Source organism: Rhinopithecus roxellana, chromosome 9 (genome assembly GCF_007565055.1).
Source record: "Rhinopithecus roxellana isolate Shanxi Qingling chromosome 9, ASM756505v1, whole genome shotgun sequence".
NCBI classification, from domain to species: Eukaryota; Metazoa; Chordata; class Mammalia; order Primates; family Cercopithecidae; genus Rhinopithecus; species Rhinopithecus roxellana.
The window spans coordinates 48,080,603-48,095,790 of NC_044557.1; the positions used below are offsets into that span (position 1 = coordinate 48,080,603).

General features: G+C 35.7%; 1 protein-coding gene across 21 annotated transcripts in view; it reads left to right on the forward strand.

Moving 5' to 3' along the window:
- Window positions 1-15,188, forward strand: part of RALYL (RALY RNA binding protein like) — a 737,403-nt gene that overhangs the window by 51,326 nt on the left and 670,889 nt on the right. For 2 of the 21 annotated variants that reach the window (XM_030938229.1, XM_030938235.1), the window contains exon 3: window positions 2,195-2,300. The exons of the other annotated variants lie outside the window; for them this stretch is intronic. The gene's annotated coding sequence lies outside the window, so the exon portion shown is untranslated. The remainder of the gene's footprint in view (window positions 1-2,194; window positions 2,301-15,188) is intronic. 21 annotated transcript variants of the gene reach the window in all.

Genomic DNA, 15,188 nt, shown 5'->3' on the forward strand with positions numbered 1-15,188 from the left:
ATGTAGTAAGACAACTTCAGTTCTGAATTTTTGTCTGTTCTCCTCAATTTGTAGTAAACCATTTCTTGTTTCTGTAATTTGAAGTCATTTTGAAGTTGGCATGGCCAGAAGATAACCTCAGAATGTCCTGCAAGATTTTCATATGTCAGTATTATAAATCATAGAAGAAGAAGTCCAGAATTGGAATCTTGAATATCATCAGGTTACCTTATCAGAGATGCTAAAACCTCAACACAGCATCTGATAGTTAGCAATACTTTTAGTACATACTATGTCACCAATTCAAAGAGGGTGAAACTACATTGATATGAGTTGCTAAATATTATCCAATGGTTTTCTATCTTTTTTTTTTTTTTTTAGATGGAGTCTCACGCTGTCACCAGGCTGGAGTACAGTGGCGCGATCTCACCTCACTGCAATCTCTGACTCCCTGGTTCAAACGATTCTCCTGCCTCTGTCTCCCCAGTAGCTGGGATTACAGGCATGTGCCTCACACCCAGCTAATTTTTGTATTTTTAGCAGAGACCGGGTTTCACCATGTTGTCCAGGATGGTCTTGATCTCGTGATCCACCCACCTTGGCCTCCAAAAATGCTGGGATTGCACATATCACCAACATGATTCCAGTTCATTAAAGCTGTTCTCGTGGCTATGTTTCATTGTTTATTAGGACATTAGATAGTTTAATTATACCACATCCAATACAATCAACTTGAGTAAGACAGTTTGCAATGTATGTATTACATTTTTAAAAATGAACTGAAGACATATTTGGAAAGATGAGAGCACCAATGTGTTTTTAGTCACACATTTATGAAAAAGTTTTGCATCTGTCCAATGATATAAAGTAACTCAGGATCACAAAGAAATGATATACATAAATTACAGTAATCAAAATTTATGTTAAGCACAGGCAGTGAATTGTTTAAGAATAAAATATTTTTCATCAGCTGAACAGTTACCAAGAATTTAGATTCACAGCCTTTGCTAAACGACCCTTTCCCCCAGGAAGGATTTTATGGTGTTCCTTTATTGCCGTTCAGTGCTTGCTTGAGTAGAGTTTGAATCTGCCCATATGATAGGCACCTTTTGTATTCGATAATGATCCTGGCCAAGTCATGTGATTGGGTTGCCACCTTATGTGTCTAGTAAAGCAAGACACTAGAATTTGCACTGAAAGGAAAAGAGATGCAGAAAGAGCACACTGGAACTTAAAGATTGCTCTGTGTATGCCAGACACAGACATTGTAAGGACTGTGGCCTTCCCATCACTCAGTATACTTTTCCAATCAATATCTTCATGAGGTGACTGCAGTGATATTATTCCACTGTGTCAAAAAATGAAGTGACACCTAATAAAAATGCAAAGGAAAAAGCTGGAAACCAAAAGAAAATGATTTCATGCTTCAGACACAGGTAGAATATAATAAAATGATGAGAGGTGATGTGTACTTCAATAAAAGTTTATTAAGCTGAAAGAAATAATATGATGTAGTGTAATTTACTTAATTAGCACCTAATTAGTAAATAAATGTATTTAGTTCTTAGATGGTAAACTGTCTAGGTTCCTGTAGGATAATGATGGCTGTCAAAATTTGATCTCTCCAAATACCCTACGGATAAATCAACAAGGAGAGTAAATGAAACTCTTTTCAAGCAAGCTTACAGAATAACTAGCAGACCAAGAATACTGCACATTTCAAGATACTTCTAAATGGGAAATAAGTTACAGGAAACCTACACAGCCAGTTCCAAAGCCCGTGCTGGAACCAGTGGAGGCAGAGAGAGAAGTGAAGAGGGGAGTGCAGCAGGATTCTCGTGGTGGCTGGACATAAATAAGATCACTCCCAAGAAAAGAGGGAGCAGTACTGAGAAGAGGTCTGGCAGCTGGTGGATGAAACCACTGTGTGCTAGAGAATCCTAAGGAAAAGTCTTAAAGGTATGCAGAGCAGAAGTGACAGTCTTGGGTATGCACTGCCTCATCGGGAGAATCTCTTAGAGGCTGAGAGGTGAAGGAAAGAAAATAAGCAGTTGGTAGAAATTTGAGGTACTAAAGAAAGGAATGAGTATCTGAAAATCATGTGACTTACCACTCCCTTTCTGGAAATACTTTTTTTTAAAATACATTTTATTACACCAAAAAAAAAAGTTCTATTGACATCAACAACAGTAAAATTCAAATTCCTCTTTCCTAGACAGAACAATTTTCTTGTTAGTGCAGAAAACACTCAGATATTTTAAAATAAATAGAGGAACATCAGGCTGTATTCAAACACCATTACTGTAAGAAGAAAACAAAAAGTAAGTCTTTTTATCTGATGATTAAAATTCCCAAATACAACCCACAACTCAGAAGAAATATTATTAAACATTTGCATATGTGAAAGAACTTTTCAAATTCGAAATCTAAAAATTCAGGATATGAATTAAGGATGTGACATAAGAGTTGATAAAATCAGGAAATTGAATAGAAAGATACACCAGAAGAGGCCAAAGATTTTTCAAAAATGAAAGTAATTGGAAATCAGCTATTAAGATATGAATAAAAAAAAGAAGAAAAAAGTACAAAAACAAAACAAAGAAAAAGGAAAAAACTAAAAAAATTTAAAAACATAAAATGTGAATCTATAAGAAGAAATTAATAACCATAATGTTAAACTGAATTGCTTGTAAATCATTTAATGAGCATAAAATATTTTGTAGAATGACCCACACTTTCTCCTTCATAAAAATGTAATGGTCTATTATCAGAGGTGAGGTACATATTTTTTTTCAGACAGTGTGACATTCATTAATGAATTAAAAATTGGGAAATATTTATAAAATATTTCTTTGATGATGCCCAAAAATTGATCCTATACGTATTATGAGGTAAATTATTTTGTTGTAAATATTTTCATTGCATGGTATCTGTCTATACATATGTATTATGTATGTATATAGATTTTTTTTCTCCAAAGACTCAAATCTTCTTGAGGGAAGACTTTGTTCTTTGTTTATATTTATATTTCCAGAACATTTCATGATGCCACATGCATCTTAGGTGCACAGTTAACATTTGCTGCCTGAACTGTAGCATATATCAACCAGCTACTACTTACCTTATAACTGTGATATTCAAATTTTTAGTAGAGGGAAACTTTTTATTTCATTATGTCTTGAAATTCATGGTGAACCTGGTGAGTAAGACCAGAGAGGGATGTTTACTGAGCTTGGCAGAGAAGCAAGGGGGAAGATTGGAAAAGTGATGAAAAGTCAAGCCCTTTGAAGACTGTAGTGGTAGGGTATGAGAGAGGAGAGGAAAATTTTAGAGCTTTTTTGATCAAGCTTAGTAGGTGTCAGTGCATCCATGTGGGCACAGACTGACAGCAATCAGAAAGCAGGATGGTGGCAGCTGCTCACACTCAGTTTGTGACTTCCAGATCTGTAATTAATATAATGAATTGGACACCATCTAGTTTTGTGGCAATCTATAGCATGCATCTTGTTACTTGTTACGAGTTTTACAAGTTGTGACTCAGAATTAGTGGTTCTACTGTGAACCATGGGGCTTTACCTAGGCTGACAAGGAGGTGAAGACATCTTATACCATTTTAGGCACCGGAACGACCTGAGATGTACAGCAGCTTTCTGTTATAGGTGCCAATGAACTATGCATCAAAATGGCATGAGGCTATATAACCACATTGCTAGTTTTCCCCCTGTTGATGTGTGGCTTGACAATTCTATAGGTAGTAGGTATACAGAGAATGCCTTAAAAATTATGATGTTTTTATCATAGAGAACAGGAGAAATTCTCACCAACTGAACATTTATATAGCTTATAATTCATCAATGGACAACTCAAATAAAACATAACTTGATAAATATAATTGAGCCCCCTCATGCATTGAATAAATTTGGGTCATTTTCTAATTATCTCAGAAGCAGGAAATGTAACAAAATCAAATTGCAACATGCTTAAGTAGAAAAATATACTTCAGTTAATAATTTAAAATAGCTACATGTGTTTATACAATGCCTAGCCATTACATGTCTCAGACCATTAAATCTCTACAGCATTATCACAGAGTAGTTACCTCATTTCCATTGTACAGATGAGGAAACTGAGACATAGGTTAATACTTACTCAGAATCACCCAGATAATAGCTGCCAAGGTTTACATTAAGACCGCCTGGCTCAGCGAGGCGTGGTAGCTCACGCCTGTCATCCTAATACTTCGGGAGGCTGAGGCAGGCAGTTCATCTGAGGTCAGGAGTTCCAGACCAGCCTGGCCAACATGGTGAAATGCTGTCTCTACTAAATATACAAAAGTTAGCCGGGCGTGGTGGTGGGTGCTTGTAATCTCAGCTATGCAAGAGGCTGAAGCAGGAGAATCGCTGGAACCCGGGAGAGGGAGGCTACTGTGAAGCGGAGATCGTGCTGCTTCTCTCCAGCCTGGGCGACAGAGTGAGACTCCATCTCGAATACATAAATAAATAAATAAAAATAAAAATAAAAGACACTCTGGCTCTAGTGTGTGTGCCAAAGTACTGCATCACATTTGGTACTTTCTCCTTAAAATTGATTTACATAGTAAAAGTGACAGACCAACAATAGAAAGCCAATATTTTAATTCATTGTGGAAGAATCAGTGACAGCAATGACTAAATTTTTAGATACTGTTTGTCTCTGCTTGCCAACATTATTGTAGACACACTAAATTTATAGACTTTCTAAACCAGAATTGAGACAAATGAGTAATAAAAACTTCCCACAGTCTATAAATTTAGATAAAACAGAAAGGGAAAAAATTAAAAAGCAATTATGGTTTTGATGAGTTATTATTTTTAAAAAATTAAATCCTGTGAAATCTGGGTTTTCTAGAAAATCGTTCTATTTGAAATTCTCTTTAGCTTTGATCCTTCCAAAATTCCAATTAATGTCAATTGAGGTATTGCTGATTTTGAACTCTTCACTTCCTGAGATCTAGAATATCGAAAGTGTGGCCTCTTTTTTGTGATCAATTCTAATCAGCAGATATTTATTGAATGCCTATTAAGTACAACATTGTTACTAAGAAATAAATATCTTCAAAGAACATGCATTCTTGTGGGGAACTTTCATTCTTCAAGATGATAGAAGAAATGTCACAAGGTGAAATATGTGAATTCATTTCCACATGAATAAAACAGACAGGATGTACTATTGCATTTCTGAAGGAGAGAGGCCCTCAGCATTATGGATTTAAAAAGTTCTCATGGAAAGACCAACTTGAATTAGGCATTTCTAGGAACTTTTTAATCAGTAACTTTAAAACACTTTCCAGCTAAGCTATAGACTTTTTAACAGGCAGGAATAGAAAATATATGATTAAAAGCTCACATTTGAGAATGAACTATATCCCAATAACAGCACTGAGTATTTACAAAAAGGTATATTCTTTTAAAAAAGCAATAGATACACATAGCTTCAGAATAAAATAATGGCAATAGGTTTATAAACAGGGTCAGCAGACACCTACCTCATTCCCTACCTCCCTTGGTATTAAAAGGGAAAAATTCTATTAAATATTAATTTTAATATTTCCCTGTGTGTATTAATACAGATGTACTGTCATTTCTAACTATATATACTTCTATATGTATATTTTGGACATGATCTGTTGGTTTTTTGTTATAGTACTTTGCTCACTGAAAAAAAACATACACATACACACTTGTGTACATGAGTGCCTATGTACACACACAAGTACTTCCCCTCCATATATTTTTCCAATGAATTCATTCTAATAAGTTTATGGTGAGGTGTGTTGTCGGTATTATTGCTGTTATTTCCATGTGTCTTTTTTTCTTTCTCTTTATAGTCTCTGCTTCCTCCTGGTTTGATTATCCTGCTTGTTTAGAGAGAACGTGGTAGGCTTTCCAGCTGCTGAATGTGATCAGTGAATTGGGCTAAAATCTATATGGAGGGCCTGGCGCGTTGGCTCATGCCTGTAATCCCAGCACTTTGGGAGGCCGAGGAGGGCAGATCACGAAGTCAGGAGTTCGAGACCAGCCTGGCCAATATGGTGAAACCCCCCCGCCATCTCTACTAAAAATACAAAAAACTATCCAGGCGTGGTGTTGCGTGCCTGTAGTCCCAGCTACTCAGGAGGCTGAGGCAGGAGAATTGCTTGAACCCAGGGGGCAGAGGTTGCAGTGAGCCGAGATTGTGCCACTGCACTCCAACCTGGGCAATAGAGGGAGACTCTGTCTCAAAAAGAAAAAAAATAAAATAAAAAAATGTCTGTATGGAGGAGGTCTTACAAATATTAGTATCCATACTTTTTCTTTTTTTCTTCAACTTTTAGGTTTTGGGGTACACGTGCAGGATATGCAGGTGTGTTACATAGGTAAACATGTGCCATGATGGTTTGTTGCACAGATAAACCCATCACCTACACATTAAGGCCAGCATCTATTAGCTATTCTTCCTGATGCTCTCCCTCCTCCCTCCCACACCCGCAACAGGCCCGAGTGTGTGTTGTTCCCCCCATGTGTCCATGTGTTCTCATCGTTCAGCTCCCACTTATAAGTGAGAACATGCAGTGTTTGGATTTCTGTTTTTGCATTAGTTTGCTGAGGATAATGGTTTCCAGTTCCATCCATGTCCCTGTAATAGACATGGTCTTATTCCTTTTTATAGCTGCATAATATTCCATAGTGCATATGTACCACATTTTCTTTATCTGGTCTGTCATTGTTGGGCATTTGGGTTGATTCCATATTTTTGCTATTGTAAATAGTGCTGCAGTGAACATGTATCTTTATAACAGAATGATTTATACTCATTTGGGTATACACTCAATAATGGAATTGTTGAGGGACATGATATTTCTGCCTCTAAAGCTTTGAGGAGTTGCCACACTGTCTTCCACAATGATTAATCTAATTTACATTTCCACCAACAGTGTATAAGTGTTCTTATTTCTTCACAACCTTGCCAGCACCTGTTGTTTCTTGAGTTTTTAATAATTGTCATTCTGACTGCTGTGACATAGTATCTCATTTTGATTTTGATTTGCATTTCTCTAATGATCAGTGGTGTTGAGGATTTTTTTTATGTTTGTTGGCTGCATGAATGTCTTCTTTTGACAAGTATCTGTTCATGCCCTTTGCTCACTTTTTGATGGGGTTGTTTGTTTTGTACTTGTAAGTTTGTTTAAGTTCCTTGTGGACTCTGGACATTAGACTTTTTTCAGATGGATTTGATAGATTGAAAATTTTTTGTCCCATTCTGTTGGTTGTCTGTTCACTCTTATGATAGTTTCTTTTGCTGTGCAGAAGCTCTTTAGTTTAATTAGATTCCATTTGTCAATTTTTGCTTTTGTTGTAATTGCTTTTAACATTTTCATCATGAAAGTTTTGCCTGCGCTATATCCTGAATGGTGTTGTCTAGGTTTTCTTCTAGGGTTTTCATAGTTTTTGGTTTTACATTCATGCCTTTAATCCATCTTGAGTTAACTTTTGTATAAGGTGTAAGGAAGGGGTCTGGTTTCAGTTTTCTGCATATGGCTATCCAGTTGCCCCGCATCATGTATTAAATAGGGAATTCTTTCCCCATTACTTGTTTTTGTCAGGCTTGTTGAAGATCAGATGGTTGTAGATGTGAGGTCTTATTTCTGAGTTATCTATCTGTTCCATTGGTCTATGTGTCTGTTTTTGTGACAGTGCCATGCTGTTTTGGTTACTGTAGCCTTATAGTATAGTTTGAAGTTGGATAGCATGATGCCTCCAGTGTGTTTTTGTTGTTGTTTTCCTTATGATTTTCTTGGCTATCCAGGCTCTTTTTGTTCTATATGAATTGGAAAGTAGTTCTTTCTATTCTTTGAAGAATTTCAGTGGTAGTTTAAAGTGAATAACATTGAATCTATAAATTACTTTGGGCAGTATGGCCATTTTAACAATATTGATTCTTCCTATCCATGAGCATGGAATATTTTTCCGTTTGTTTCTGTCCTCTTTCACACTTTTTTTTTTTTTTTTTTTTTTTTTTTTTTTTTTTTGAGGTCTACCAGATTTTCAGAGTGGAACACTGTAGTTTTCAATCTGGGAGGTATGCATCTCTCTACACATGTTCTGGAAGCTAGATGAGGAGAAACAGCAGAATTAAATATGTAGACATCAATTAATTAATCACTTTCCCACCCTCCATATACATTTATTCATGTTTTAATTTGCTTTGTGCTTTGCTATGCCGGGTTTCCTCCAATCCATGATCTTTCAGATTTTCTTTTTCAAGAGAATAACCCTTCTAGCTGGGCTGGGTAGTCACAGTGTAGTGGCATAAAAGGGCATCACCTGGCTTCACAGAGTTGGAATCTTGCATTATGAGTTAGGAGTCTGGGAAGATATAAGTTAGGAGGACATGCACCCTCTCTTCGGCATTTCCCTTTGAAGTCTGACTTAGTCAGTTGCTATTCTTCTAAGACCTTTCCATCAATGTAAGTGATATAGGTTTCTTACTTGTTCTTGTCTTTCTCCTCTTCATTTTTTCTATGTAGCTTAGTAATTTTTTTTTTCCTTACTACCATTTAGTGGCTTTGGGGCAGGGACAGGAGATTAATCATTAATATTCAATTAAATAGAGGTAACTGTGCATTTCATTAATATGATTAATGTGATTATTATTCCCTATAAATTTTCCAATAATCCTATGACATTATCCTATTTAGTGGATGAGTATATTAAGATTCAGCTAAGGTTAAGTGACTTACCAGACTGGGTTTGACTCAAAGGCTTGTAGTTTTTTCACTGGTTCCCAGAAAAGATACAGAAACATAAGAATACAGAATTCTTAACATTTTAATTAGGACAAAAGTTTAGTATTCTTTTCCCTTAGATAATGTCTTTCAAATAATTTTGATATACCAAGCATGGTGTATACATGAAGTTATACACCATTCCATTATTTCTCTTTTTACATTTATCTGAATACATCACCAAAGTTTCTGAACAACCTGAGTAGTCAGAGTTGTACCACAGGACGAGAGTCTTCTTCCTTCCAGTTTTCAATGTCACTTTATGTCACATTTCTTTAAGCTATTCTGAGGGCCATCAGGCTTTCCCTAAAAGTTTCTTCAGACCCTTCCACTTTTTGCCCACTGTACTGTCTTACATCTGCTGCACTATTTCTTTTTGTCAAGACAACACCTCATTTCCAGGTCTTAGTTGTCTTTTTGATTAACCCAATTACATCAAAACCTGCTTCAAACAAAAATTATCATTTATTATCTTTCACATTTTGTGGATTACACATTCAGACACATCACAGTTTCTCTGGATCTGCTGGGAGAATGAAAGGTCAGGAGCTTGAATTATCAGAGGTTTCCTTCATTTATATCTGAAGGTGGATTCTTGCTGTTAGTTGGGACCTGTGAAGAACGGTGAAGGGTCTGAGATTTTGCCAGAAACGTAAGCTATCATACATGCTGGCAGAAGACACAAGATTCCTGAGTCAGAGACAAAAGACTTTATTAATTAAGGCACAGAAGAGAGAGTGATTTTCAGGTTCACGCAATGACCCTTGTTCTTAAGTCCTACAAGTGGAACATGGAGTGACTCAGGTGGATACTGCACATGTAGTGTATACGCTTCATAGATGAGCAACCTTGAGCTAAGAAAATCTCAGTCTTTGCAATGGGCTAGAAGTAAACTTCCTTGAACTTAGCACTGAAGGGCAACATGATCCTCCGACTGTTCAGCAAATAAATCTACCCTTGCTTTAGAGAGGGACGCTGTTTCTGTCTTCTGAGGTTCTTTGCTATGCAAAAATTCTTGGAAAGATAATCTGGAACAATTGTCTCTGCTAGCAAGATGTGCAGAAATACAAGAGACTCACTGAGAAGTTTCTCCCAATAAAATGAAGAAGAGGAGAATGGACTTTAAATAATAATTAGCAGCTTCCGAAGTGTCTTTTAGGACAGATTAATATAAACAGTTTTACCAGATTGTAAAAAAATATAGAGGAATTTGGACTCCTTAGATTGAGGGTCCAAACGAAAGGCTGATAAATTCTGCTTAGGGGCCTTGACTCAGAGATTTCAAATAGAAAATCCTTGAAAGGAGCAAATTAGGTATTCAGGAAATCTTCACATACTCAATTGCTGTTCTTATTGTTGTTGTCATTAGCTGTTTGAGTATATGTGTATGACTTACCACATCTAAGATGTTTGAATAGTTTTGGATAGCATATATTCGTAAGGACATTTATTAACATTAAAGTAAATTTTCAGCCTGGAGAAGGGTAGACACGGGTATGCATGAGAGCATGTTTAATCTGAAGGAATGCTGTAGGGTGGGTGGAGCAACAGGTTTAAACTGCTCCAGAATACAGAATCAGGATCAATGAATAAAGGTTATGAGAAGACTCATTTACCCTCACTACAAAGAAGAACGTTTTAATAATTAAAGCACAGCCTGGGAGGAATCTTAATTGACAAAGAGAAAGTGCAGCTTTGAAAGCAAATGCAGAGAGAGAGCTTCACAGAAAAGAGAGTATGGAGAAATCAAGCCCTGAATAGTGTAATATCATGTGTTGGTATTCAGAAGCCAAAGGAAGACAATAAAATGGTAGTAGTGACAGTGGTCCTGAGAGAGAGGTGTTCTTTGGATAATTTCATAATTGGATAAATATGCCAAGTACACATGTGTACCCCCAAGAGGTAGACAACAGCACCAGTGAAGGCAGATGGAGCTGACGTAGAGTGAGCTTTTCCCTTCCTTTCCTACCCTGCCTCATTCTCTTTCCTTCCCTTTCTTACTTTCTCCCCACTTTCACCATATACATATCTACTTTGTATCAGACACTATGCTTAGATCTAAGGCTATAGTAGTGAATAGCAACTATTTTTACCTTCAAGAAACCTACAAGTTAGTAAGAGAAACAAAACAAATATAGGACAACAAATCCTAAAAATTTGCAAGGGAGATTTTCATGGAAGAAACTTACAAGGGACAACCAAATTAGACTGAAAGACTAGAAGAGTTTCCCTGAAGAAGTGGTATTTAAGCTGAGATATAAATCCAAATAAGAATTTTCCAGGTATGGAAAGAAGGGATTGCTATTGAAAACATGGTAGGAAAGACCTCACAATTAGAAACTGCCAGAAGGCAGGTGTGGTTGGAAAAAAGCCCCTGTGGATAAATGATCTGAGTTGAGATTGGAGACTTACACAGGATCGTAAAGCAGAGCTGGGCTTCTGCTTAGAGAACTGATTGGTGGTGAGGAGGTGTATAGAGGGCTGACCCTCCAGGAGGCTGTTGCCACAGTCCAGGTGTGGTATGTACCAAAGACCTGGATGTGGAGGAGGAGAGACATGGGTGGATACTTTTCCACACCGCTAAGTAAAACAACTGACCAATCTCCAAGAAAAAAACCCTGATCATCCATCAGTATTATTTTATAATGATCCTCAGAAAGCATGATGGTTAACAACACAGACTTTGGAGTGAGATTGACTGTGTCCAGATCTTAGCTTTTGTATTCACTAGTTGCATGAACTTGTGCAGTCAGGCCTTCAGTGCATACATCTGTAACATAAACTGCATAGACATGTCTGTTTTATAGGGTTAGTGAAATTATCCAAAATTGCAATTATCCAAATCACGATGGTGATTTGTGGAAAGACATCACAGTCAAAGTATACAAGTTTCTTTAATTTGAAGAAGTTAACAAGAACTTAACTGGGTAGAAATGGTTGTACGAAGCCAGAAACTTTCCACATTATTCCTATTAGAGGAGCAAATATCTCACGCCATTCAAGTATGTCAAATGTGCCCTAGCATTTATTGGACCATTAGGTTTTTCTTGGTGTTTCTTTATCATTCTTCTGTGATGTCTTAAACCCTTTCGGTTTATTTTAATATTTATGTATTGCTTAAGAGGTACATGTTACTGGTAGTAGCACTCCCAACATGTTACTGAATTTTTCTCAAGGTTAGCATACCAAGTGTACTATCCTTTAGCAGGTCAAAGATCAGGTCTTCTTGAAGTTTATTCCTGCAAGATTGTGCAACAATTTAATGATACATTTTGAATTAAAAACAAAAACAAAAACAAAAACAAAAAAACGTAGTCTAAACCTGGAAATTTGTAAATATAGAATAGGATGCAGGCTTTAATTACCAGTGAATGTTAAATAAATCTGTTTGGTTTAGTTTTGGTTATTCTAAATTCTATTCTAAAAAGAATTTCTTGTATTATTTTCCAAGAGCTTATAATAAAGTACCCCTTCAAGTGTAATAATCCAGACATGTCTAATCGAAGTGAGCCAGCTCACCATCTGCTCACAGTTCTGCTACTTAAGCAGTGATAACACTAAAAACAGTCTGCCAGAGTTTCAGTTATGCAAATAAAATAAATGGTGGGACTCAGACTATTCTAGCTTTGCATTAATTTGTACGTCTTCAGAATGACACCGAAGTAGAAACACTTCCTCTGTGTATTATGTCAAAGGAATAATTTTATAAAAGCTCTTTGTCAAGTGGAAAATAATTTCAAAATATAAACAGTTTTTGTGCTTAAGTTTACTAAACTAATAAATTTTAATCGTGATAATTACAACAATAATATACATGAATGAGGTACATGCAGCTTATTCCTCCTTTAATTTGCTTAGGGGAGGGCTTTATGTACCTGAGAGGAAAAAATAAGAGGATTACCAATTTATATGCTTGGTACCAAAATATGTGATTAAGTTTAGTTGGCTACATCAGGCCATCATGAGTTATCTCTTTAGGATTCTCATAAATAAATTGTCCAGGTGTAGGCTTACAGCCTGAACAACATTTCAGGTGGTTTATGGGAGTAAATAGAAGTAAAGATTAGTCAGTAGTAGTCCTATTCAGCAACTTTATCAAACCTGGACCAAATAATCTGCTGATAGGTAAACAATGCCATGTCTTTCCCAGTGGATAACACTTGATGTGTCCCTCTTAATACACCTACGAGCTCTTTGTGGTCAGAATTCATACATCATTAACGATTGTTCTAATATTGTTTCCACAAAATGGTAACAGCAGTAATTCGATGCTGTCTTCTTTTGTTGCAAATATAGTCTGCTTTTGCGTAATCCTTAGTCATCTTACATTCTCCACCAAAACATTCTCTCCTGTTTTTAGATTTACATTTTGATGCTGTAGATGGAGAAAACATTCTTCCTCTCACTCTTCTTTTTTGTTATCTGTTCTGATGCTATTGGACATTTTGGGTTGAGAATCTATCATATTGAATGTTGGCATGAAATCTGTGCATTATTCAAACTCATATTTAACTCATATTTATATGCTTCCAAAATGAGAGCATATAAGCAGCAGCAGTTTCATTTTGTGGCAAGATTTACATTTTCCTTTTGAGTTACAGAATATAAAGAAGAAAATCAACGAAGTCTTCAGAGACTTGATGTTTTAAAGGTAGCTTGAAATACCTCAAACATAAATTATCCAACTTGGTTATGTCAAGAAAAAAAGAAAGAAATATCACTTTGTAGTCATGGTTCTCTTTTTATATATTTGTTTATTTCATAGTCATGGAAGGAGCATTTCTTGAACAAAAGTAGTTATTCATTATGATAAAAGGGGCAATATTATTTTAAAATGAACTATGTTGGCAATATTGAGGCAGCATGAAACAATATTGGAATTATTTAAAATACTGGAAAATACAACGAGATGATATTCAAGAAACTCTAACATCACAAAATTGGGTAAGACATTAATTAAAGGAAGATTGCCTGGAACTTTATAAATTAAAATAAAAAGTTGTTATTTATGTTCCTCCTTTCTCCTACTATAATTTCACTGTATTTAGCCAGGCACAGTCATCTGACCTGTTAGATTGCTGTAAAATTTGCAAGACAAAACTGTACAAGAGTTTAGACAGATGTTTAGACCTGACCTATCTGAGTTCCACATCACTGAGAAGAAAACATAGTATAACCCAAATTTAAAGTGTCTCCTTTAAGATATGCCAGCAACTTATGTTATATCAATAAGTGATTAAAATTTGTAACTTTATCAAAACATTTTTGAAATGATAAGTGATTCTTTTAACTTATTTTTACAATTCTACTATTTTAAAGGCCAAAACACAATTACTTGAGAGAAGTGATAAAGGTGAATGTGGAATCCTATAGTCTTAAAACTGAAAAATAGTTGAGTACATATTTTCTCTGAACTTAATAGAAGACTAAACTGAATTCTGGAAAATCAGAGGATGCCTCTAGATTGTTCTCAATCTAGGACCACATGGGCCTCTTAATGCCTTAGAGAATATATATTCTACTGCACTATACTACATGTAGAAGATTCTAAGTCCATTGAAAAAATTACCAGGAAGAGAAAATATAAAATAAATAATAGTACCTGGAGTTAATGTATTGTTAATTTTGAGTTCAAAGATTTTTTTTCCTGTACACACATAATCAAACTATTAATAACAAAATAACAGGAAGATACAAAAAGGTGATCTTTTTAGTAAGTAAAATATTTTGAAAAATGTTCCAAAATTTATTAAAATATTGGTGTGGGATTTCTCATTTTATTAATGTTTCAGATTAATTTATTACAATATCCAATGTCCTGCTTTATTAAACAGCTGAGACAATATAGAAAGGAAAACTAGAAATCAAATTATCTATCCATACCTTTTAATTGTAGGGAAACAGAGGCTTCGTAGCACTCAAAAATTTTAATATGGCAGTCAAACAGCAGTTCACAATAATGTTCTAAAATTTTAAAAAGTCTTTTTGAACTTCAAATTACAAGGAGCAACTGAGCAGATGGTACTAAAAAAAGCTTCAGGTGTATCTTCCTCTTTTATACGTGTTTTGTTTAATTTGTATTGAAATGCAGTCCGGAGAGGTTATGTTTCATTTTTTTGTTTGTTTGTTTGAGACAGAATTTTGCTCTCATTGCCCAGGCTGGAGTGCAGTGGCATGATCTCCGCTCACTGCAACCTCTGCCTCCTGGGTTCAAGCGATTCTCCTGCCTCAGCCTCCTGAGTAGCTGGGATTACAGGTGTCCACCACCCAGAGACATAATGGCCATTTTTAATATTGTTATGGACAAAATTTTGGTATGTTAAATATAGGCAATTTCAAGATAGAAATATAGAATTATATGAATTTTTGCTTAGAAGAAAATGAAAGTAATACATACATGCTGCTG